Raw genomic sequence first — 23,149 nt, 5'->3', positions numbered from 1 at the left:
ACTTTCACATATACCATCACATTTAAGCCTTACACCAACTCCAGGTACATGCATTAGAGACTCTTAGAAACTGAGTTTCTTGTGTGGCCCAAGGTCATACAGCAAGTAAACAACTGAAGACATCAAATGAGTAGTCTGACTCTTAAGGAGGAAAATGCTTCTCATCAGATTCTCACATAGGTGCATCCTTCTTTCCATAGCATCTCCAGATGTATGAATTCACCCAAGGTGGAAAGGGAACCTTTCCTGCTCTTCAGCTGCGAGGGCTGTAGTTAAAAACCCATGTATAGTATGCTGGGATTTGGCTGCAAGCAGGAGAAAGCTGCTCTGGCTAATTTAAGCAGGAAAGGAAATCTATTGAAAAGATACTGGGCATCTCATGGAATCTTTGGGAGGCTGTGTATACAGGTCTATACTCACATTGGTGTGGGATCCAAACTCGCTAGCGCTATCCCTGGGTGCAGCCACCGCAACTTCCCCTTCACCCCACCGATATTGGATGTCGGACACTGCGCACTGCCAGAGATACTGCATCTGCGTCTCCAAACAACTACCAGAGAACATTCTGCTGGGCTCCTTCCTCACACAGTTATTTTCATTTCAAGATCTAGGTCATGTGCCCTGATTGATCTGTGCTGTCTTAGCTGCAGAAAAGGCTCAGGAAGTACATTTTCGCTATTTTTCAGCTTGTAGAGTGGAAGCCTGACTCTGCCTTACAAAGCTACGGGGGTTTCCCTGTCACAGGTTTATATGATGGAAAGAATAGGTGGGCTCTGTCTGTGATAAGGACCCTCAATTCCCCTCAGGAGGAAATTGAAGTTGGTATGGATTTTGCACCTAAGTGAACTTGATCACCTTGTTTGTGCAATGCTGTCTACCAATAAATTAATGACTGTGTGATTTTTTTAACTGGACAAATAATAACATGCACTTTCTAACATCTATCATCTGTCAAGCATCATCAGGAGCAGGTTTACTCTGAAGTTAATGAAGGAAAGTCTTCTCTTACAAGGGACCTATCCAAGGTCATGCACTTAATTTTGTTTTTGTCATTTTGCATCCTTTTTCTTTAAAAAGGGACCTGCAATTTACATAACATTTAGGCCCCACAAAACCAGGATGCACCTCTGGGCACTTTACTAGATACTCAGCATGTGCTCCGTCGCAGCAGACTCTGCGACCCCATGCATGGTAGCCTGCAAAGTACCTCTGTCCATGGAATTCTCCAGGCAAGAAATACTGGAGTAGGTTGCCATTTCCTTCTCCAAGATACTTTGTATATATTAGCTCAAATTTTTACAGCTACATACAATGCATAAGATAGTTACTAAACGGTAAACATTGCCTATAAATCCTGCCAAACCCTGCTTCCTTCCCTTTTCCTTTCACAGTATTCCTAACTCCATCTCAGCATCTGCTCCCCAGAGAACCCAACTGTCAACAAATTAACCACTAACAGTTCATAATTCTGTGGGTCATTGATCTGGGCTGGGCTCAGCTGAGGTGGTCCGTCTCTGCTCCATGGTTTCTCATCATCAGGCTGGTTGGACTTGTTCACATGGACTTCTTCACTTTTTCACATGGCAGATAGAAAGAACTCCAAGAGAGAAGGCAGAACGCCCTAAAATCTAGACTCTGAACTGCCACAGCATTGTTTCTGCCATAATCTACTAGCAGAAATAAATCACAAGTCCAGGCCAGATTCAAGAGGAGAAACAAACTCTACCTTTTGATCAGAAGAGCCATAAAGTCACAATGCAAAGGGTTGGGTACAGGGCAGGGTGAAGAATTGGGGCCAATTTGCAAACTGCTACAGTAGGTGTGGTCAAGTGATTAAGTTGTTAACAACTGAATGATCAAATGTCAGCAGAAGTGAAATATGCATTTACGAGCCTGGATCTTCAGACACAGAGTGGTGCCTCCTTTACACCTTCTTCTCTGTTCCCTTCATGTGGAATCCATCCAATTTTATTATGCAAATGTTATCAATGAGGAGCTTTAGAAAGAACCTAGTTTCTTGAAGAACCAGGGAGCAGAGCTGCCCTACTGACCAGGAACATTTACACCCTAACTGTTACAAGAGAGAGAGAGAAAAAAAAAAAAAAAAACGGTTGTTTTTTTTTTAGACCACTCCATTTTGGGACTCTTTGTTATGGTAACTTATTATTACCCTAACAAATGCATATGAAAATTGATAGAGGAACTGGAAGCTGGGGGAAACTAAAACTGTTGAAAGAGGGGTTTTAAAACGTCTTCCTGGGAGTTGTGCAATGTAATCCCCCTTTTTTTTCCTTGAGCAACCTCATAGGTCTTCATCACTCTTCAACTTGGATTCTGCTTTATTTTTTCCCAGAAGTGTCAATATACTGAACTAGCTCTTGAGAAAGCATGGGGCAATCTACAAGGACTACTGGTATGTGGATTACAGTATCATTACCCCAGTTTTTAGATGGGGACACTGAAGTTAGGTAACAAATAACTGATGAAAACAGTATTCCAATCCTAATTTATCAGACCCCAACCCATTTCCCATCTAGGCAGTTATTAGGTTCATTTCCCCCTTGTGAATGTAGAAGAGGTTTTTTCCTCTGTGTTGTCATCTTTAGAGTGGGTAGGGAAACTTCCCATTCTACTCAATGACAGGTAGTAGTCCATCGGGATACATTGCAGAAATGCGGCCAGGACTCCAAGACTAACATTCTCTTTGGATTAAGAGAAGCAAGAGAGTTCACTCAAGTCATCTTGCCAAAATTACTCCTTAGATAAAATTATAACTCATTTGGAATCTTTATTAATTAATTTAGCGAGGGAACAGCTGGGTTGGTGCCATCTATGCAGAATGATAAAGGTGGTTCATGTTTCAGCCAGAAATCAGAAGAGAAATAGAAGTAGGTTTAAAATTGGCAAAATGCTGCAGCACTCTGTTATTTGCCAGAGGCTTTGTTTCCGGCCAGAACAGTAGTATATTTAACAATATTTGCATATTCCTTCAAGCAGTATGTGGTATGTATGTGTGCCTGTACACAAAGGAAAATACAGCATCTTATAACTGTACTATCAGGCCAAGATTTAGTACCTTGTAATTTTCTGCAACTAAGCAGGAGGGAGAAAATGTCTAATGCCTGGCATTAAATTTTGCTTTCCAGTTCCAAATAACCATTTTAAATCTCAGGGCTTAAACAGTAACAGATTCAAAAAGAATTTATATACATAATTAACTATATAACTGATTACACTTGCCTGAATATACACTTGATTAGTTTAGTGTTCCTTGTGTACATGTTTCCAAGTAATAGTATATTTGGTGAATTGAAACAGAAATAAATAATGATAAGAAATTTACTGACAGCCAAATTAAAATAAGATTTTGAAAACATCTTCATATAATTCAAAACTATAGTCATAAAGTAAGTGTTTTGTGTATATCATGCAAAACACGCCAAGTAATAACACTGTCAGAATTATTTCTCATATGCAAATACAGAAAGTTAGTGGCTTTTAACCAAAACTTGAAGCTGAAATAAAGCCTTGCACAATATCTAGTTTCAGCTTACCCTATTAAAGATGAAGCAACTAAAACCCAGAAAGGATTCTCAATGAGTTCACAATCACTATTTCATTATTATTAATAAAAATTTGTTATTATTTTATTATTATTATTATTATTATTATTATTATCCACTCCTCTCTCCTTCCTATCTTTAAATATTTTCTTTTATATATCTGTTAATTTACTTATTTATTTATTTGTCTTCCCTGGGTCTTAGTTATGGCACATGAGGTCTTCCAGCTGTGGCATGTGAAATCTTTAGTTGCAATGTGTGGGATCTAGATCCCTAACTAGGGATCAAACCAGGACCCTCTGCATTGGAAGTGTGGAATCTTAACCACTGGACTACTAGGGAAGTCTCTGAAGTATTTTCTTATCAACTGCCGAAATAAAAAAAAGGAGAAATGAGCTCTAGAGGCCAAACCAATCTCAGAACCATATATGAATTTCTCTTACCTATTAAAGAGTGTTTAATACATTATTTCCACACACAAGTGTTTATCTCTGGCACATAGTAGGTGCTCGGTATTACTTGAATGAATTAATTTTTCCAGGGTTAAAAAAAAGAAGCGGGGGAGGGCAAGAAGAATCAGATTTGCCCAGCATGTAGGTTCACTGTAGAAGTCTTTCATTCCACCTCACCTGATCTGCTCCCCTTATGCCTCAAGTCCCAGTCTGAATAACACTTCTCTAAGAAAGGAAAGCAGTTACAGCCCCCTCCCATCTCTAATCACAAAACTAGGGTAATTGCAGTTGTACTTATTCTGCACCACCTTGGTCAGAATTTCATCTTTAATTACGTATGTATATGTGTATCACGTGTCTCTTTCCCACTAAATCAAAAGTTTCTTGCCAGAGTTTTTGTTAGTTCACTACTGTCTCTCTGCTACCTCGCAGTAGCATTCATTGCCCTTTAGTCAATCCTAGAGGAAATCAACTCTGAGTATTTATTGGAAGGACTGATGCTGAAGCTGAAGCTCCAGTACCTTGGCCACCTGATGAAAAGAGCCGACACTTTGTAAAAGACCCTGATGCTGGGAAAGGTAGACAGCAGGAGGAGAAGAAGGTGACAGAAGATTTGATGGTTAGATAATATCACTGACTCAATGGACAAGAATTTGAGCAAACTCTGGGAGATAGTGAAGGACAGGAAAGCCTGGCGTGCTGCAGTCCACGGGGTTGCAAACAGTTGGACACAACTTAGCAATAAACAACAACAACAGCATTTCCCCCTAACAGGTACTTTCTAAACATGTGCTGACCTTGTGGATAAATAACTGAGTAAATGAACAAACAAGCCTGTGGCAAAATCACATTTGACTAGACAAACCTACAGAAGAATGTATAATTTGTCTTTCCTTGAACTGTTTAAAATGAGAGAAAAGAAAGTAAAAAACCAATCATAACAGACATTTGAAAATCAGAGTTCCAGATCAGAGGGAAATACAGACAAAATTGTATCAAGAAAATAAAGTGATTCTAAGGAAATATATTTAGGAAAAAATGGCTCTGCAGAATATTTGTAAATATACCCACATTTCCCATAGTAAACAGGAGCACTTTACCTTTGAAGCAAGCCCTGCAACGCTGGGGCAAGAGTAGCATCTGACATGTGAACATCGCTGAATGAATGAAAAGATAGTCTTACATGTGCTTTTCTTTACCCATTTGCATTGGCAACTGTTACGGAAAGATCCAGATGAGGGGCAAGGACAGTCTTACCACAATTTTTAAATCAGAGTCAAAAGCCTTACTGCAAACTGTTCTTGAAAAACCGCCAAAGCTACTTAATTGACTTATTGGACAACCAACAAAAATGAACTTGAGCTGATGGTTGTATCCATCGAAATAAGTGAGGCAAGAAATAAGAACCAGATTTTCAAAATGAAGTTAAAAGCTTCAAAAGCAGAAATGAGATCTAAACCAAAAATTAAAGGCTGTTACATTAAACACAGGAAAAAATACTTGGCTATACTTTCGTGAATTACAAAAATAAATAAAGGAAGTGGCATACAATGGTTTACATATACTGTTTAACACACATCTTACAACTAAAAAAATCAGGTTCCAGAGAGGAAACACATACCAAGTGAAGCTTTTATCATCAAAGCCCAAAGAAGGCTCATTATAATAATGTTTCTAGACACAAGGATCAAAGAAAGAATCCACAAAGAAGCAAGGTTTAGGGAACTCTTTATATCATCAACATGAATATATCAGCGGAAACATGCGAAAAAAAGGATGAACATGACAGTGATAACCCACTGAGGAATGTGACATAATGGAGAAAATTTGGCTGTCAATGCTCGAAGTATTTGTTATAGTGAAATTGAGAGAGAAAAGAAAGAAAAACAAAACATCTGATGGCCAGGCTAAACAAAGCAGAATGCAGATGCACATACGACTATGTTCTGGTTTGTATGCTACCTCTACGGCTTCTAGCTTAAATTGTCCAACACCTCTTGAATAAAGATCTTTCTACCGAGGCCAACCTCGCTGCATCGTCCAGAACTGTTCATCACATGATAGGCCAATAAATCGAGATGAGTTGTTGGGGCAAAGAATATAGCAACTTTATTTGGAAAGCCAGCAGACTGAGAAGATGATGGTCCTAAAGAACCATCTTTGCTGGGTTAGAATTCTAGCTTTTATACTAAAAAGGGAGAGAATGTGGTTGGTTGTTGCAAACTTCTTGGGGTCAGAATCCTTTGTTCTCTCTGCTGTCCACATAGGTCAGATCATGATATTCTTGTAAACCTCCAACAAGACAAATGTTATTCTCTGATCTGCAACTGAATGGAAAAGTGTTACATCTTTAAAGGTCAGAGCCTTGAGAATGGGAAGGTCAGAGCGTTGAGAATGGGCTATCCTGAATACTTCAAGCTATAGGCCTAGTCAAGGCTATGGTTTTTCCTGTGGTCATGTATGGATGTGAGAGTTGGACTGTGAAGAAGGCTGAGCGCCAAAGAATTGATGCCTTTGACCTGTGGTGTTGGAGAAGACTCTTGAGAGTCCCTTGGACTGCAAGGAGATCCAATCAGTCCATTCTGAAGGAGATCAACCCTGGGATTTCTTTGGAAGGCATGATGCTAAAGCTGAAGCTCCAGTACTTTGGCCACCTCATGAGAAAAGTTGATTCATTGGAAAAGACTCTGATGCTGGGAGGGATTGGGGGCAGGAGGAGAAGGGGACGACAGAGGGTGAGATGGCTGGGTGGCATCACGGACTCAATGGACGTGAGTCTGAGTGAACTCTGGGAGATGGTGATGGACAGGGAGGCCTGGCGTGCTGCAATTCATGGGGTCGCAAAGAGTCGGACACGACTGAGCAACTGAACTGAACTGAACTGATAGGCAACATTCTTAACTTGTAGCAAAAGCAATAGGATACAAAGGTTAAAGAAAAAGAAACAGATCAAAAATGGAGTGTGATTTGTTCTTCCCTACTACAATCGACTCAGTGACTTCACTTTCACTTTTCACTTTCATGCATTGGAGCAGGAAATGGCAACCCACTCCAGTGTTCTTGCCTGGAGAATTCCAGGGACAGGGGAGCCTGGTGGGCTGCCATCTATGGGGTCGCACAGAGTCGGATACGACTGAAATGACTTAGCAGCAGCAGCAGCACTACAATCTTGATTCAGAAACATCATATTTTCATAATAGTTGGGAGTTTATGAACATTCTTTCAAATGTTCTGCAAGCTATCAAGCATTTGCTGACACACTATAGATAGCCCAAAAGATAATCTTTTAAAAAGGTAATTTAACTTATCTTAAAATTTAAACTGAAAAGCCCCATTCATAACAGTTTGATTCAGAAAACAGAATGGCATCCAAAAGCAAACCAGTAGTTCCATTAGGAGAATTTGTTTGAGAATTTTAAGTGCTAAGACTAGAATAGTAGCTCTTTAGACCAGTGCTGCTCAGACTCCCTGGGATGAAGGACCAGGTTTTTCCCAATCTACCGCAGACCAATTTTTTTGGTTGTTTTGTTTTGTTTGGCCATGCTGTGAGCAGCTTGTAGGACCTCAGCTCCCCGGCCAAGGATTCAACCGAGGTCATAGCAGCAGAAGCACAGTAATCCTAACCAATAGGGCACCAGGGAATTTTCCTGGACCAATGCTTTTGTAAAACACAGTAAAAATGAATGACTGTATTAAGAAAATGAATTTTTTAAAAAAAAGACATACTAATCATGAGAGAAACATTAGACAAATCTTAATTAAGGGACATTCTACAATATAACTGACCATTACTCCTCAAAATTGTCAAGGCCATCAGAAAGAAGCCAAGAGGAGCCTGGGATATCATGACAACTAAAAGTAATGTAGTGTTCTGGGTAAGATTCTAGAATAGAAAAGGACACTAAGAAAAAACTAAGGAAATCTGAATAAAGTATAGACTTTAATAATAATAATAATGCCTCAATGTTGGTTCATTAATTATAACAAAAATTACTCTCAAATGTCTAAATGCTATAGAAGGTTTCTAAATTCCTACTCTTGGTTTCAGAACTTATCTCATACCAGGCTGATAATAAATAGTTCATGGACTGGCGCTAGCCCATGATCCACAATTTCCATAGCACTGGTCTAGGCCAGTGCTTCCCAAATACCATGGTGAAGTTTTCATTGGGTACACAGCCAATAAGAAAAAAAAGGATAATGAATTGAGTTTTCCATAAAGCTAATTTAATCTGATATAAAGGACCATCAATTTAATTTGATATAAAGGACCATTCTATATTCTGAGATTATCTCCTTTCTACATATTTAGGAGTATGGGTGTTTGTGTTTGTGTGTGTGTGTGTGTGAAACAATGGAGAGAGTAGATAGTAGCTGTCTTTGTTTGGATGCTTTTGCCTACAAGTTATTAAACAGTGGCTGAAACAATAAAGATACTTCTTTTTCATACAAGAATCCTGTACTTAAAGGAATTCCAAGGAACGTCAAGTGCTGTGATTCCAGCAAGATTTCTTTCATCCTTGCACTCTGCATCTGGTGCATGTTGGCTTGTCCCCTTAAGCTGGCTTTCTTCCTGGTCCCAAGATGGCTGCAGTAGTTCCGGTTGTCCCATAAAGACAGCAATGTCCAAAAAAGCAAGGCTGCCAGTGGTCATTTACTATGACACTAAGCAATCTTGAGCTTTAGGACCCTTCACTTTTACAGGCTTCTTCCAAGGTCCTGAAGAGGACACTGGCAATCATTCACCTGGTCATGTATTTTTGTAAATTGAAAAAGCAAGATAATTTTATACCTTTTTCCTTAAAAAGGGCCCCCAAACTGTATAATGTTCAAGCTCCATAACCTGGATCTTATCCTGAAGAGCACTTTTTCTTCGTGTATCTCTCTTTTTAAGAATAAGAAAAACTTTCCCCAGAACTCCTGCATTATATATCTCTCATTGACTAAAACTAAGCCAAGGCTCACTCCTAAACAAATCATTGGCAAAGGGATGGGACTGCATAATTGGCTTATCCTAATCAAGATTCACTCCTTGCCACAGAAGGAGTTCAATCCCCTGGCTACTACAGACATGAACAAAATTGGGATTCTGAAAACAAGGAAGAAGGGCATGAGATTTTAATATGCTACCAATGGTGTCTTTCTCAGAAAGGATTTTTCTCCCTTAATTGTATTTGCAAAACTAAAAGTTGGTGACCCCCTATTGGGTCCCCTGATTAAAAACAAAAACTTTACTGGATCATGAAATTTAAAAAGTTAGGAACTTGCAGGCAGATCAATGAAGAGAATGAACATAATTAATAACTTCTAATGACTTTGGTTTGACTCACTTAGACTGCGTAATTTATTGAACAGTGCTCTCTGGAGAAACCTGCAGGAGAGAAGGGTAATAAGATAGAACAGAAGTAAAAGCTAAGCAAAGCCATAGTTTCAGCTGGAGTCTAGTTTCACATTGATCCCATGGGGAGCTTTGGAATGTATCTTGCATCACAGAGTTACTGCCTCCTCAAAAAAACAAGGAGCTGTGTTCCACACATCTGTCAGTTACTGGCTGGCCGAGGGGAAGGGGCTAACAACCTCCCAACCAGCTCTTGATGAGCTGGTTCTCTCTGGGCTAGAACAATTCTCTGGGGAAAGGTGCAGCTATGAATGATTTGCCACCAACATGCACAGCAGCTGAGGGATGGATTGGACAGCCTAGTAAAGGGATTTGGGTGGAGTTCCATCAATGTTTAAAATATACCCTTCCATCAAGTAGTTTTCTGGATATATTTCAGAGGAAAAAGTGAAAGAACAGTTTTGTTCACATTAATACATAGTATACAAAATAGGCTGGACTCATGAGCTATAATCATAAAGCAACTGAATTTTGTCTTTCACTATCCCTTCAAATTTATTAGATGGAACTGGTTCATCCTTTACCTCTGAATGAACTCAAGCAGTCTCATGACTTTTCTGATCCCTTTTAGCACACAAAAATCCTTACCATGACTTGACGTAAGCAAACCAACTTTAGTTGAAGTAAATGAATGTCTAGGCTCCTATACCCACCTCTTATCCTGCTTGCTAACCACGGTTCCTGACCCCTTAGGCAGCGAGAGAATTGAGCAAAAGGAAGAGGTGAGGAAGGCAGGAAAAGGCTGACTTAAAATGGCCTTGAAGACTGTCCTGGCAAATGTTTAGAGCTTGGCTCTTTCCTTTTGTGGGTAACTGCCATGGTTGCTTCAGAAACATCCCAATCAGAAATCTTTTACTTATAGCTTCCTTGATCTAAGCAATCATATCTTAGATCTGTCTGGTCTGTGTGTCTTACTCCTTCTATGGCCCATAATAATTTCTTCAGAGTTTCTGTTAGGCCATCATCACCCTTCAGGAAACCCTATCAGACTGTATGTATGGGTAGGTATTCTCACCACTCTCTCTCTCAAATCTGGGTCTTAGGAAACATTTAGGAAGTCTTGGCCCCATTCAATTTTATTTGCCTGTCAGCAGCTAGCCAGCCCACTCACATCCTTTAAATTCCTGGAACCGAGCCTGTTTCACGAGGCTTGAGTGAGGAGCATCCACCCACCAGCTCTACTCTTTGATGGCAGTTGGGGAATCCATATCACAGCTCTCACCAATCCTTTCTCCCTCATCCCATCTATGCTCTTGGTGTGGCTGAAGGATTTAAGAGCCAATTAACACTGAGTGACTTTCACTCGCACTTAACTCTGTGCAGTTCAGTTCCGTTCAGTCGCACAGTTGTGCCTGGCTCTTTGTGACCCCATGGACTGCAGCACACCAGGTCTCCCTGTCCATAACCAACTCCCAGAGCTTGCTCAAATTCATGTTCTTCCAGTCGGTGATGCTATCATCCTCTGTCGTCCCCTTCTCCTCCTGCCTTCTATCTTTTCCAAGAAGTCAGTTCTTTGCATCAGGTGGCCAAACTATTGGAGCTTTAGCTTCAGCATCAGTCCTTCCATTGAATATTCAGAACTGATTTCCTTTAGAATTGACTGGTTTGATCTCTTTGCAGCCCAAGGGACTCTCAAGAGTCTTCTCTAACTCCACAGTTCAAAAGCATCAATTCTTCTGCACTCAGCTTTCTTTATGGTTCAACTCTCACATCCATACACGACTACTGGAAAAACCATAGCTTTCACAAATGGACCTTTGTCCACAAAATAATGTATCTGCTTTTTAATATGCTGTCTAAGTTGGTCATAGTTTTTCTTCCAAGGAGCAAGCGTCTTAATTTCATGGCTGCAGTCACCATCTTCAGTGATTTTGGAGCCCAGGAAAATAAAGTCTATCACTGTTTCCATTATTTCCTCATCTATTTGCCATGAAGTGATGGGACCAGATGCCATTTTTTGAATGTTGAGTTTTAAGCCAGCTTTTCTATCCTTTAAATTTAAATGAATCAAAATTGGGAGTTCCATGATGGGCCAGTGGTTAGGACTCCATGGTTTCACTGCAAAGGACGTGGGTTTGATCTCTGGTCAGAGAACTAATATCTCACAAACTAAGTGGCACAGTCAAAAAAGTAAAAACAAAGAAATAAATTAATCAACTTTATAAATTAATCAAAATTACAAAAAATTAAAAATTCAGTCATGGTACTTATAAGTCAAGGGCTCAATAGCCACATGTGGCTAGAGGCTACCACACAGGAAGCACGGATACAGAACATTTCCATCATTGTAGAAGGCTCTATTGATTCTTTGATTTTTGAACATCTACTTTAAAGTCTTTGCATGGTCTTCTGAACTTTTGGTATCTGAAACACCATACCTTAAAGCCTCAAGCAAAGCCTAATAAACTGTTCCACATACATTTAAAAATGTGAGATGCATTAATATAACTAAATAGGATTTTCCCATGAATCTCATCTCATCTATAGTAATCATTACATTCTTAAAGTTGTAAAAATCTTACAAGGACTACTTCAATCACTTCGCTTCAGCTTATATTCAATTAATATATCGTAATTTATCTCAGAGAACATATTTGAATATCATTTAATAAAGTTTATATTTGTTGAATTTTTACTTTTGAAATTACCCTTTGTTATATTTTATGTCCAATGCAGCAATAATTTAAACATGGGTCATTGAGGGAGTACCTTGGTGGCCTAGTGGCTAGGGCTCTGTGCTTTCACTGCCGCGGCCCTGGTTCAATCCCTGATCAGGGAACTAAGATCCTGCAAACCACTCAGTGCAGCCAAATAAATAAATAAAATAGTTCATCAAAGTATAAATATAGTAATGAAAATAATAATGTAAACACTATACTTGAGAACAACCACATAAAAAGTGACTAGAAATCTAGAACAAATATACAATGCATACTGATTTCCTATAAGTAACAAAAGATGAAAAATACAGACAAGAAATATGATTAATCTTTGAAGTTGAATGAAAGTCATTAATTAATTTATTCTCTAGTTCTCAGCAATGTTGTCTGCTTCAAAATGTTGCCAGATGGTAGCGTGAACTCTCTGTGTAATGTTCTAACAAAGCATCACGACCACTCAGATGAACCAATCATCTGTTCTGTTTCAAAACAAGCAGAAAATAAATAATATTCTTCAATATGAAAACAGTGAAATTTGCTGCTGGATCAAAACAATGTCTATCTGTCATTCTTATGAACCTTATTAAAAGTAATAATACTTTGCAAGTAAAGTGCATGTCATGGCATTGCTGAACAACAGTTGCAAAGCAAATGATAAGAATCATATTCAGAGAGAAGACAGAAATGGCTATTGGCAATCCCTTAATGAATGACTCTATTGTAGAAGCTAATGACAAAGGCACACACGGTAACAGAGTAGTTACTATCCTTTGTGCACACTAGTACCTCATGCGAGAAGGAAACTGCTGATGAGAATCAGGGCAGAAACCAGACCTTGGCATATCATGATATAACATGTGGGTGAGAAGCTCTAGATGAGTTTTTGTTCTCCTCATCCCTGAAGGGTTAGTCACTCAGTCGCGTTCAACCTCTATGCGACCCCATGAACTGTAGCCCGCTGGGCTCCTCTGTCCATGGAATTTTCCAGGTGAGAATACTAAAGTGGGTTGCCATTTCGAACTCCAGGGGATCTCCCTGACCCACGGATGGAACATGGGTCTTATGCTGGTGGAATTTTTTATTGCTACAAATCATAACAACTTAATGTACAGACTCAAACCTGTAATTTTCATATTCTTACCTTTTTTATATAACACCAAAAACATTTTATATTGGGGTACAGCCAATTAACAATGTTGTGGCAGTTTCAGGTGAACAGCAAAGGGACTCAGCCACACATGTGAATGTATCCATTCTCCCCCAAACCCCTCTTTCCTCCAAGCTGGCACATAAAATTGGACAGTTTCATGTGCTATACAATAGGACTTTGTTGGCTATCCACGTTAAATGTAGCAGTGTGTATGTGACCTTCCAAGATCTTGAAGATCATGATTTTCATTATTGAAATGAAACTTAATTTTCATTAATTTTTAATTAATAAATTAAATCAATTTATTTTTAATAAAATCAATAAATTGAATCATTTATTATATAACTAATATAATAAATCAAAATATTAAAATAAATAAGTTTTATTATAAAATCTAAAAATCAAATTATTTACTATATATTTAATATAAAATTTAAATTAATATATTTTATTACTACCCATTTATTATAATTAATAACATGCTAATTTTAAATTAATAAATAACATTTGAATGAAAAAAATTCCACCTTCCAGTATGGGTCACTGGGTTTGATCCCTAGGGGAGCTAAGATTGCACATGCCTTGGGGCAATTAAGCCTGCCTGCTTGCCACAAACAACTACAGTGAAGCCTGTGGGCCACAATGAAGGATCCTGCATGCTACAATGAAGATCCTGCGTGCCACAGCTAAGAGCTGACACAGCCGCATAAATATTTTTTAAAATAAAAAATAAACAATTGACAAAATAAAAAAGAACAGTAGGCAACCAATACCCTGTTGGTTCTGTTTCTGTGGAGAACCTTGATTAACACAAGCACCTTTCTGATTTCTGGGAAAGTAGACTGCCATGCCCAGTGTATAGTATTTGTCCAGGTCCAGAAGTGACCCAAGGTGTCAGAACACTCAGGTATAGGGTGGTTGGCCTGGATGCAGGATCACAGCAAGGGGAGTGACCCAGCCCTCCCAGTGAGAGGCTGGTCAGACCCAGGGAGCAGAGCCACGTGGGCCCCAGTGAAGCTGGGTGGCTTTGATTGTGGCCAGGATAGAATAAGTAGCTACAGGTTCAGGATGTGGAATCCAAAGAAATCTAAGGAGCATAAACTGTATCTGAAGTTGACCCAAAGTTGACTTCAAGCACCTATTATCTAGACTTTTAATGTTGAAGGTAAAACATCAGGATATCTTCAGAAAACTCCACTGTGTACAACTGACTCAATGACTAACACCTTCAATTTTCCCTAACTCCAGATGATTCTTCAGATACCTAGAAGATAAATCAATGATGTATTATTCAGCTTATTTTAAATCACATTCAAAAACTGCAACAGTACGGCCCCAGGGCAAGTCCCAAGAATGAATCAAGTTACCCATTATGACACTGCCTTGACAGAAATTGCATACAATCTTTAAAAATCTGAAATGATCATCATAAATTTTGAATATCGCTTTATACTAGTGAGCAATCTTTTAAAATAGACACTAAAATTTCAGTTCACAAGCATGCCAAACACTGATAAGGGGTCCAATGAGGCTGAATGTGAAAGTCACTCAGTTGGATGCAACTCTTTTCAACTACATGGATTGTAGCCCACCAGGCTCTTCTGTCCATGGAATTCTCCAAGCATGAATGCTGGAGCCATTCCCTCCTCCAGCAGACCTTCCCAACCCAGGATCAAATCCAGATCTCCCACCTTGCAGGCGAATTCCTTACCATCTAAGCCACCAAGAAAGCCCAATGAAGCTGTTCAGTTCAGTTCAGTTCAGTTCAGTCGCTCAGTCATGTCTGACTCAGTCATTGCGACCCCATGAATCGCAGCACGCCAGGCCTCCCTGTCCATCACCATCTCCCGGAATTCACTCAGACTCACGTCCATCGAGTCTGTGATGCCATCTAGCCATCTCATCCTCAGTCGTCCCCTTCTCCTCCTGCCCCCAATCCCTCCCAGCATCAGAGTCTTTTCCAATGAGTCAACTCTTCGAATGAGGTGGCCAAAGTACTGGAGCTTCAGCTTTAGCATCATTCCTTCCAAAGAAATCCCAGGGTTGATCTCCTTCAGAATGGACTGGTTGGATCTCCTTGCAGTCCAAGGGCCTCTCAAGAGTCTTCTCCAACACCACAGTTCAAAAGCATCAATTCTTTGGCGCTCAGCCTTCTTCACAGTCCAACTCTCACACCCATACATGACCACTGGAAAAACCATAGCCTTGACGAGACAGACCTTAGTCAGCAAAGTAATGTCTCTGCTTTTGAATATGCTATCTAGGTTGGTCATAACTTTTCTTCCAAGGAGTAAGCGTCTTTTAATTTCATGGCTGCAGTCACCATCTGCAGTGATTTTGAAGCCCCAAAAAATAAAGTCTGACACTGTTTCCACTGTTTCCCCATCTATTTCCCATGAAGTGATGGGACCAGATGCCATGATCTTCGTTTTCTGAATGTTGAGCTTTAAGCCAACTTTTTCACTCTCACAATCATCAAGAGGCTTTTGAGTTCCTCTTCACTTTCTGCCATAAGGGTGGTGTCATCTGCATATCTGAGGTTATTGATATTTCTCCTGGCAATCTTGATTCTAGCTTGTGTTTCTTCCAGTCCAGCATTTCTCATGATGTACTCTGCATAGAAGTTAAATAAGCAGAGTGACAATATGCAGCCTTGACGTACTCCTTTTCCTATTTGGAACCAGTCTGTTGTTCCACGTTCAGTTCTAACTGTTGCTTCCTGACCTGCATACAGATTCCTCAAGAGGCAGGTTAGGTGGTCTGGTATGCCCATCTCTTTCAGAATTTTCCACAGTTTACTGTGATCCACACAGTCAAAGGCTTTGGCATAGTCAATAAAGCAGAAGTAGATGTTTTTCTGGAACTCTCTTGCTTTTTCCATGATCCAGCGGATGTTGGCAATCTGATCTCTGGTTTCTCTGCCTTTTCTAAAACCAGCTTGAACATCAGGGAGTTCACAGTTCACGTATTGCTGAAGCCTGGCTTGGAGAATTTTGAGCATTACTTTATTAGCATGTGAGATGAGTGCAACTGTGCAGTAGTTTGAGCATTCTTTTGCATTGCCTTTCTTTGGAATTGGAATGAAAACTGACCTTTTCCAGTCCTCTGGCCACTGCTGAGTTTTCCAAATTTGCTGGCATATTGAGTGCAGCACTTTCACAGCATCATCTTTCAGGATTTGGAACAGTTCAACTGGAATTCCATCACCTCCACTAGCTTTGTTCGTAGTGATGCTTTCTAAGGCCCACTTGACTTCACTTTCCAAGATGTCTGGCTCTAGATTAGTGATCACATCATCATGATTATCTGGGGCGTGAAGATCTTTTTTGTACAGTTCTTCCGTGTATTCTTGCCACCTCTTCTTAATGTCTTCTGCTTCTGTTAGGTCCATATCATTTCTGTCCTTTATCGAGCCCATCTTTGCATGAAATGTTCCTTTGGTATCTCTAATTTTCTTGAAGAGATCTCTAGCCTTTCCCATTCTGTTGTTTTCCTCTATTTCTTTGCATTGATCGCTGAAGAAGGCTTTCTTATCTCTTCTTGCTATTCTTTGGAACTCTGCATTCAGATGCTTATATCTTTCCTTTTCTCCTTTGCTTTTCGCCTCTCTTCTTTTCACAGCTATTTGTAAGGCCTCCCCAGACAGCCATTTTGCTTTTTTGCATTTCTTTTCCATGGGGATGATCTTGATCCCTGTCTCCTATACAATGTCACGAACCTCATTCCATAGTTCATCAGGCACTCTATCTATCAGATCTAGGCCCTTAAATCTATTTCTCACTTCCACTGTATAATCATAAGGGATTTGATTTAGGTCATACCTGAATGGTCTAGCGGTTTTCCCTACTTTCTTTAGTTTGAGTCTGAATTTGGTAATAAGGAGTTCATGATCTGAGCCACAGTCAGCTCCTGATCTTGTTTTTGTTGACTGTATAGAGCTTCTCCATCTTTGGCTGCAATGAATATAATCAATCTGATTTTGGTGTTGACCATCTGGTGATGTCCATGTGTAGAGTCTTCTCTTGTGTTGTTGGAAGAGGGTGTTTGCTATGACCAGTGCATTTTCTTGGCAAAAAGTATGAGAAAAACTACTTTCTTTATATCTGTGAAAAAAATCACACAGAAACTTGTATCAACTGCCCTTCTGAGTTATAAGATTTAAATATTAACTCACTGTTGAGGGTCTTGAAAGCAAGAGACATTGCTATACCAATAGCTAAGATATTTCATAAGGCCTTGATAGTGGCTCCCAGGAAGGCTACGAGTACATTAAAGGCAATTAGAAATACAAGCTATCATCACCATTACGTTCCCAGTTGATGCTCCCAGAAATCAGATCTCACAGGGTATTTAAATATTAAAACCTAAAAACATGCTCTTGGGACTTCCCTGGCAGTCTAGTGGTTAAAAACTCATAATTCCATGACTTTTCTGGTGGTCCAGTGGTTAAGACTTCATCTTCCAAATGAAGGGAGTAAAGGGTCAATCCCTGGTTGGAGAGCTAAGATTCCACATGCTTTGTGGCCAAAATACCAAAGCATAAAACAGAGGCACTATTGTAACAAGTTCAATAAAGACTTTAAAAATGGTCCACATTAAAAAAATGAAAAGAAGAAGAATCACACTTCCACTGAAGAGGGCACAGGTTTGATCTGCATGGCAAAAAGCCTGTATGCCATATGATGTGGCCAAAAATAAAATAAAAATAAAAACTTGCCCTTCCCCCAAATGAATTACATCAATAGATAATCAATGGAGATTAGAAGAGACAGTTTGAAGATCTCTTTACCCCTATAACACACAGAAAACTGGCTTTGGGAATGGAGATGATGATGATAATGATAAGCAACAGGCAGTGAGTGTTTACTGAGTTCTAAGCTTTAGCTAAGCACTTACTTTCATTCTAACCTTATCATTACTATTTCAGACTCAGTCTGTTTAGAATGGGTAGCTTACAAACAATGAAAATTTAGTTCTCACAGTTCTGAAGGCTGGAAGTCTGGGATAAGGGGGCCAGTATGGCTGAGTTTTGGTGAGCGTCCTCGGTCTGCTGGTGGACCTCTAGTTACACCCCTAACTGCACAGAGAAGGTGCACCCTCTCTCATGACTCGAGGAAGCACACTAATCCTATTCATGGGGACTCCATCCTCACTACCTCATGTAATCCTGACTACCTCCCAATACCATCATGCTGGGGTGTAAGGGTAGGGGTAACGTTTCAACATATAACTATTAGAGGGACACAAACATTCAGTCCTGCAAGGTAGGAATCACTGTTCCTAGTTAACAGATGAGAAAACTGAGCAGCAGAAATGTTGAATAAATTACCCTTGGACTTGTTAGTTTTATAGGTCCAAATAGAGTGTGTCTTACTCCAAACCCATCAGTTCAGTTCAGTTCAGTTCAGTTGCTCAGTTGTGTCTGACTCTTTGCGACCCCGTGAATTGCAGCACGCCAGGCCTCCCTGTCCATCACCATCTCCCGGAATTCACTCAGACTCACGAACATTGAGTCTGTGATGCCATCCAGCCATTTCATCCTCAGTCGTCCCCTTCTCCTCCTGCTCCCAATCTCTCCCAGCATCAGAGTCTTTTCCAATGAGTCAACTCTTCGCATGAGGTGGCCAAAGTACTGGAGCTTCAGCTTTAGCATCATTCCTTCCAAAGAAATCCTAGGGTTGATCTCCTTCAGAATGGACTGGTTGGATCTCCTTGCAGTCCAAGGGACTCTTAAGAGTCTTCTCCAACACCACAGTTCAAAAGCATCAATTCTTTGGCGCTCAGCCTTCTTCACAGTCCAACTCTCACATCCATACATGACCACAGGAAAAACCATAGCCTTCACTAGATGGACCTTTGTTGACAAAGTAATGTCTCTGCTTTTGAATAACTATCTAGGTTGGTCATAACTTTTCTTCCAAGGAGTAAGTGTCTTTTAATTTCATGGCTGCAGTCATCATCTGCAGTGATTTTGGAGCCCCCAAAAATAAAGTCTAACACTGTTTCCACTGTTTCCCCATCTATTTCCCATGAAGTGATGGGACCAGATGCCATGATCTTCGTTTTCTGAATGTTGAGCTTTAAGCCAACTTTTTCACTCTCCTCTTTCACTTTCATCAAGAGGCTTTTTAGCTCCTCTTCACTTTCTGCCATAAGGGTGGTATCATCTGCATATCTGAGGTTATTGATATTTTACTTCTAGCTTAATGCTGAACAGGAAAGATTCTGTGGACTGCTGGAAATCAAGAGCCTCTAGACGAGGCTGGGAGTCATGCTTCCACTAGAAATAAAAAATAAGCCCAGGGAATGGAGAAAATAGACAAGCCAACAAGAATTCTGCAATTGTGACTGATAAACATGTAGGACAGAGATCATGTATTTGGTCATGAAAGAAAAAGATAGCCCTTGGGACCCCAACAAGAGCACAGCTAGGATTAATAAGAGGATTTTTCAGGTATCATAAATAGGCAGATTTTCATAACCTGTAAACTTCAGCAGCATGCAGTACAAGGAGAGAAAAAATGGCTCAATTATACTTTATGTCAATTAAATATATTCCTCTTAAATTCAGTGGTGAAGGTGGAGCTCCATATTTCAGATTTTTTGGAATTTGAGGAGAAAAGAGATTATACCAACTCAGGCATATTACATAAGCTGTTTTTTTCGTCCACCCACGTGGCTTGTAGGGATTTTAGTTTCCTGACCAGGAATCGAACCTGAGCCTCAGTAGTGAGGGCACAGAGTCTAACCACTAGACTGTCAGGGAATTCCCTATATAAGATTATTTGCGTGGAAAAAATGGGGCAAATTTGAACTGATATAAGTAACACAAGAAGTTCTCCCATTTGTGATTCCTTTGGAAGAGTTTGTGGACTTTGCAAACTCTCTGCCTATAGATATTGCAACATCATGCTCTCAGAGATTGCTGGCAAGTTCCCACCTCTCACAAAGGATGATCACTTCTATTAGTATGTTGTTTAGTCGCTCAGTCACGTCCAACTCTTTGCAACACCAGGCACTGTAGCCCGCCAGGCTCCTCTGTCCATGGGATTTCCCAGGTGAGAATACCGAAGTGGGTTGCCATTTCCTTCTCCAGGAGATCTTCCCAACCCAGGGACTGAACCTGTGTCTCCTGCATTGGCAGGTGGACTCTCTACCACTGAACCACATAGAAAGCCCCTGTATTAATATAGATGAATAGGAGGACTTAAAACAGGATTCTATTGGGCTCTAATTAACCGAGGTAAGTTCAATTATGTAAACTGGATCAGATAGAGCGTACAGTTAACCCAAGAGTTACTTTGAACTGCTGAAAAATTTAACAAGAGTTAACAAAATACTTTGCTGATTTTTCTAGTAGTTACTGCAACCTTCTGAAATTAACAATTTAATAAATCCTACAGGATGAATAAATGTTCTTGTTTATTCAATTCTCTAAAAGGTTTGCATCAACTGTTTATTAGAACTTGTCCTCAAAACGATCTGGAGCAGTTGTTTTCTTTAGGAGAATCTCCCTTGAAATTACCAATTCCGTGTGTTTAAAGGAGTACTCAGGGTTGGGTTTGAACTTTTTAAGTTAGTCTTGATTAATTACTTTTCTTAAAGGGTATTTGTTCACTTATATTTATTTAAAAATTAGTTTTTTTCCTAATTTCTTTCTAATCTCTGTTGTCCCTTGTGTTATGTCCCAGTTATTCCCAATATAGTGCTTTTGTGCCTTTCTCTTTTTTTAAACTAAGTCTCCAGAGATATATTAATTTTATTACTCATTTCAAAGAACCAATTTTTTGCTTGTTGATTCTTTTCTACCTTTTTTTCCATTTTATTAATTTCTACTGTATTAGTTCCATACTTCTACTACTCCTTGGGTTTATTCTGTTGTTACTTTAATAACGTTTAAATTAGCCACCTAGCTCATTAATTTTCAGCCTTTGGCTTTTCTAAATTATCCATTTAAGATTATGTTTCCCTATATGCATTGCTATAGCTAAATCTTCAAATTTTTTATTTGTTACATTTGTTTTTATTTTTCAGTTCTATGTATTTTGAATTTTCTGAGTTCCTTTTTTACCTGTGAATAATTTAGCAGTTTATTTTAAGATTTGTTGGCATATAAGATTTTCACGGTCATTTTTTACAAACTGATTTGAATTTTAACTGCACTGTAGTCAGAAATTGTGGTTCCAATTTTTCGAAATGTATTGACACAAACTCTGGACTATTAAGTACTCAATTTTCATAACATTCTGTACAGCATAAAAAATGTACATTCTCTAGTTGTTTTATGGGATTCTATATATGTCCATTAGATCAAGTTTGCTAATTGTATTATTCAAATTTTATTTATCTTTACTGATATTTTCTGTTCTGGAGGACAGCAGAACCATGTTTGGAGTGTTCTATAAGAAAGAGTGACCTAAAAATTTATATTAAAAAAAGAATTTATATTCACAAATTTGCTTTCATAAAATAAAGCAGAGGGCAAATATTCTCCAGCATGAAAGAGCTCAAATGAAATAACTATGAGTTCTTCTTGAAAAAGAAGACAATCCAAAATTCTCTGATAACAAAATGCAGCCATGCAAGAATGGGCAGAATCAAAACAGAAGATTTTAGAAAAGAAAGAACCCCGGTGAGTGTCGACTATGGTGACAGACCACCTGGGCTGGGATCAAATCTCTCTGTGACCTTGGACACGTCATTTAAGCTCTCTGTACCTAAGTCTCCTCACTATAAAATGTAGACAAGAGATGAACTGAAGTCTTAAGATTTTCTAAGACTTCATTTGGCTTATATACGAAATGACATTAGAATAGGGCCTGGTAAAGAAAATGCTGTTAGCTGTATATGTGAAGCTAGTATTTCATTTTAGAAAACAAGGCTAAACAGCTATGAGGGCTGTTACTACAAATTAGAATATGAGGAGCCTCACAGAATTGCCAAGAAGACTGCAGAGTAAACTTCATAGCTAAGAACTTCCAAAATAATGTTTTAAGACGGATCACTGGGAATTCCCAGTGGTTAGGACTCAGTGCTCTCACTGCCAAGGGCCTGCGTTCGATCCCTGGTCAGGGATATAAAGTCCTACAAGCCAAAGAATGTGGCCAAAAAAAAAAAAAAAAAAATGGGACTGGTCTAGTGAGGACAGGCCTATTGCCACTGCCAAGCTGCCAAGAACTGGAAGGGGCAGTTTCTGACCCCCCAACACCCCTGGCACCACTGGACACTGGAGCCTATCACTAGCAGCACTGACCCTGGAGCTCCTGAAATTTGATCCTGCTGCAGTGGCCCCCAGAGAGCACACAGGATGAGTGAGTCTTGATCACATGCCATATCCAAGGTGCAAGGGAAACTGGCACGTGAGTAGCGGCACTTTCAGCTTTGTAGGCCCAGGTGGGCTCTGTCTGCTACCCAGACTCATGTGAAAGAGAATTTCCCAAGCATAACACAGGACTCAGAAGCTGGGCAGCCTTAAAGAATGACCTATCTCCTCTGCAGCAAACTAAGTGAGTATAGGGCATGAGTTCTATACACAGAATGCCTAGGGGCAAACGCTCTGTAACTGTGGCCAAGTTAATTAAACTGCAGGAGGCTTCATTTCATCTGTAAATGGAGATAATAATAGTACCATTCTCGAAGTGCTGTCCTAAAGATTAAATGACTCAGCGACTGAACAGCAACATTAAATAAGTTAATTCAAGTGCTCAGCAAATGTTAGGTATATTAAAGCGATTCTTCTTCATCTTCTTCTCCTTCCTCTCTTCTTCCTCTGCTCCTTCCTCCTCTTCCTTTTCCTTCTTTCTCTCCACTCCTTCATGAGAGCTAAGTCAATTCAGTTGTGTCTGACTCTGTGTGACCCCATGGACTGTAGCGCACCAGGTTCCTCTGTCCATAGGATTCTCCAAGCAAGAATACTGGAGTAGGTT

The sequence above is a fragment of the Ovis aries genome, chromosome 7 (genome assembly GCF_016772045.2).
Source record: "Ovis aries strain OAR_USU_Benz2616 breed Rambouillet chromosome 7, ARS-UI_Ramb_v3.0, whole genome shotgun sequence".
Classification (NCBI taxonomy): Eukaryota; Metazoa; Chordata; class Mammalia; order Artiodactyla; family Bovidae; genus Ovis; species Ovis aries.
The sequence above is the reverse complement of the archived record's forward strand: the minus strand, read 5'-3'. Positions refer to the sequence as shown.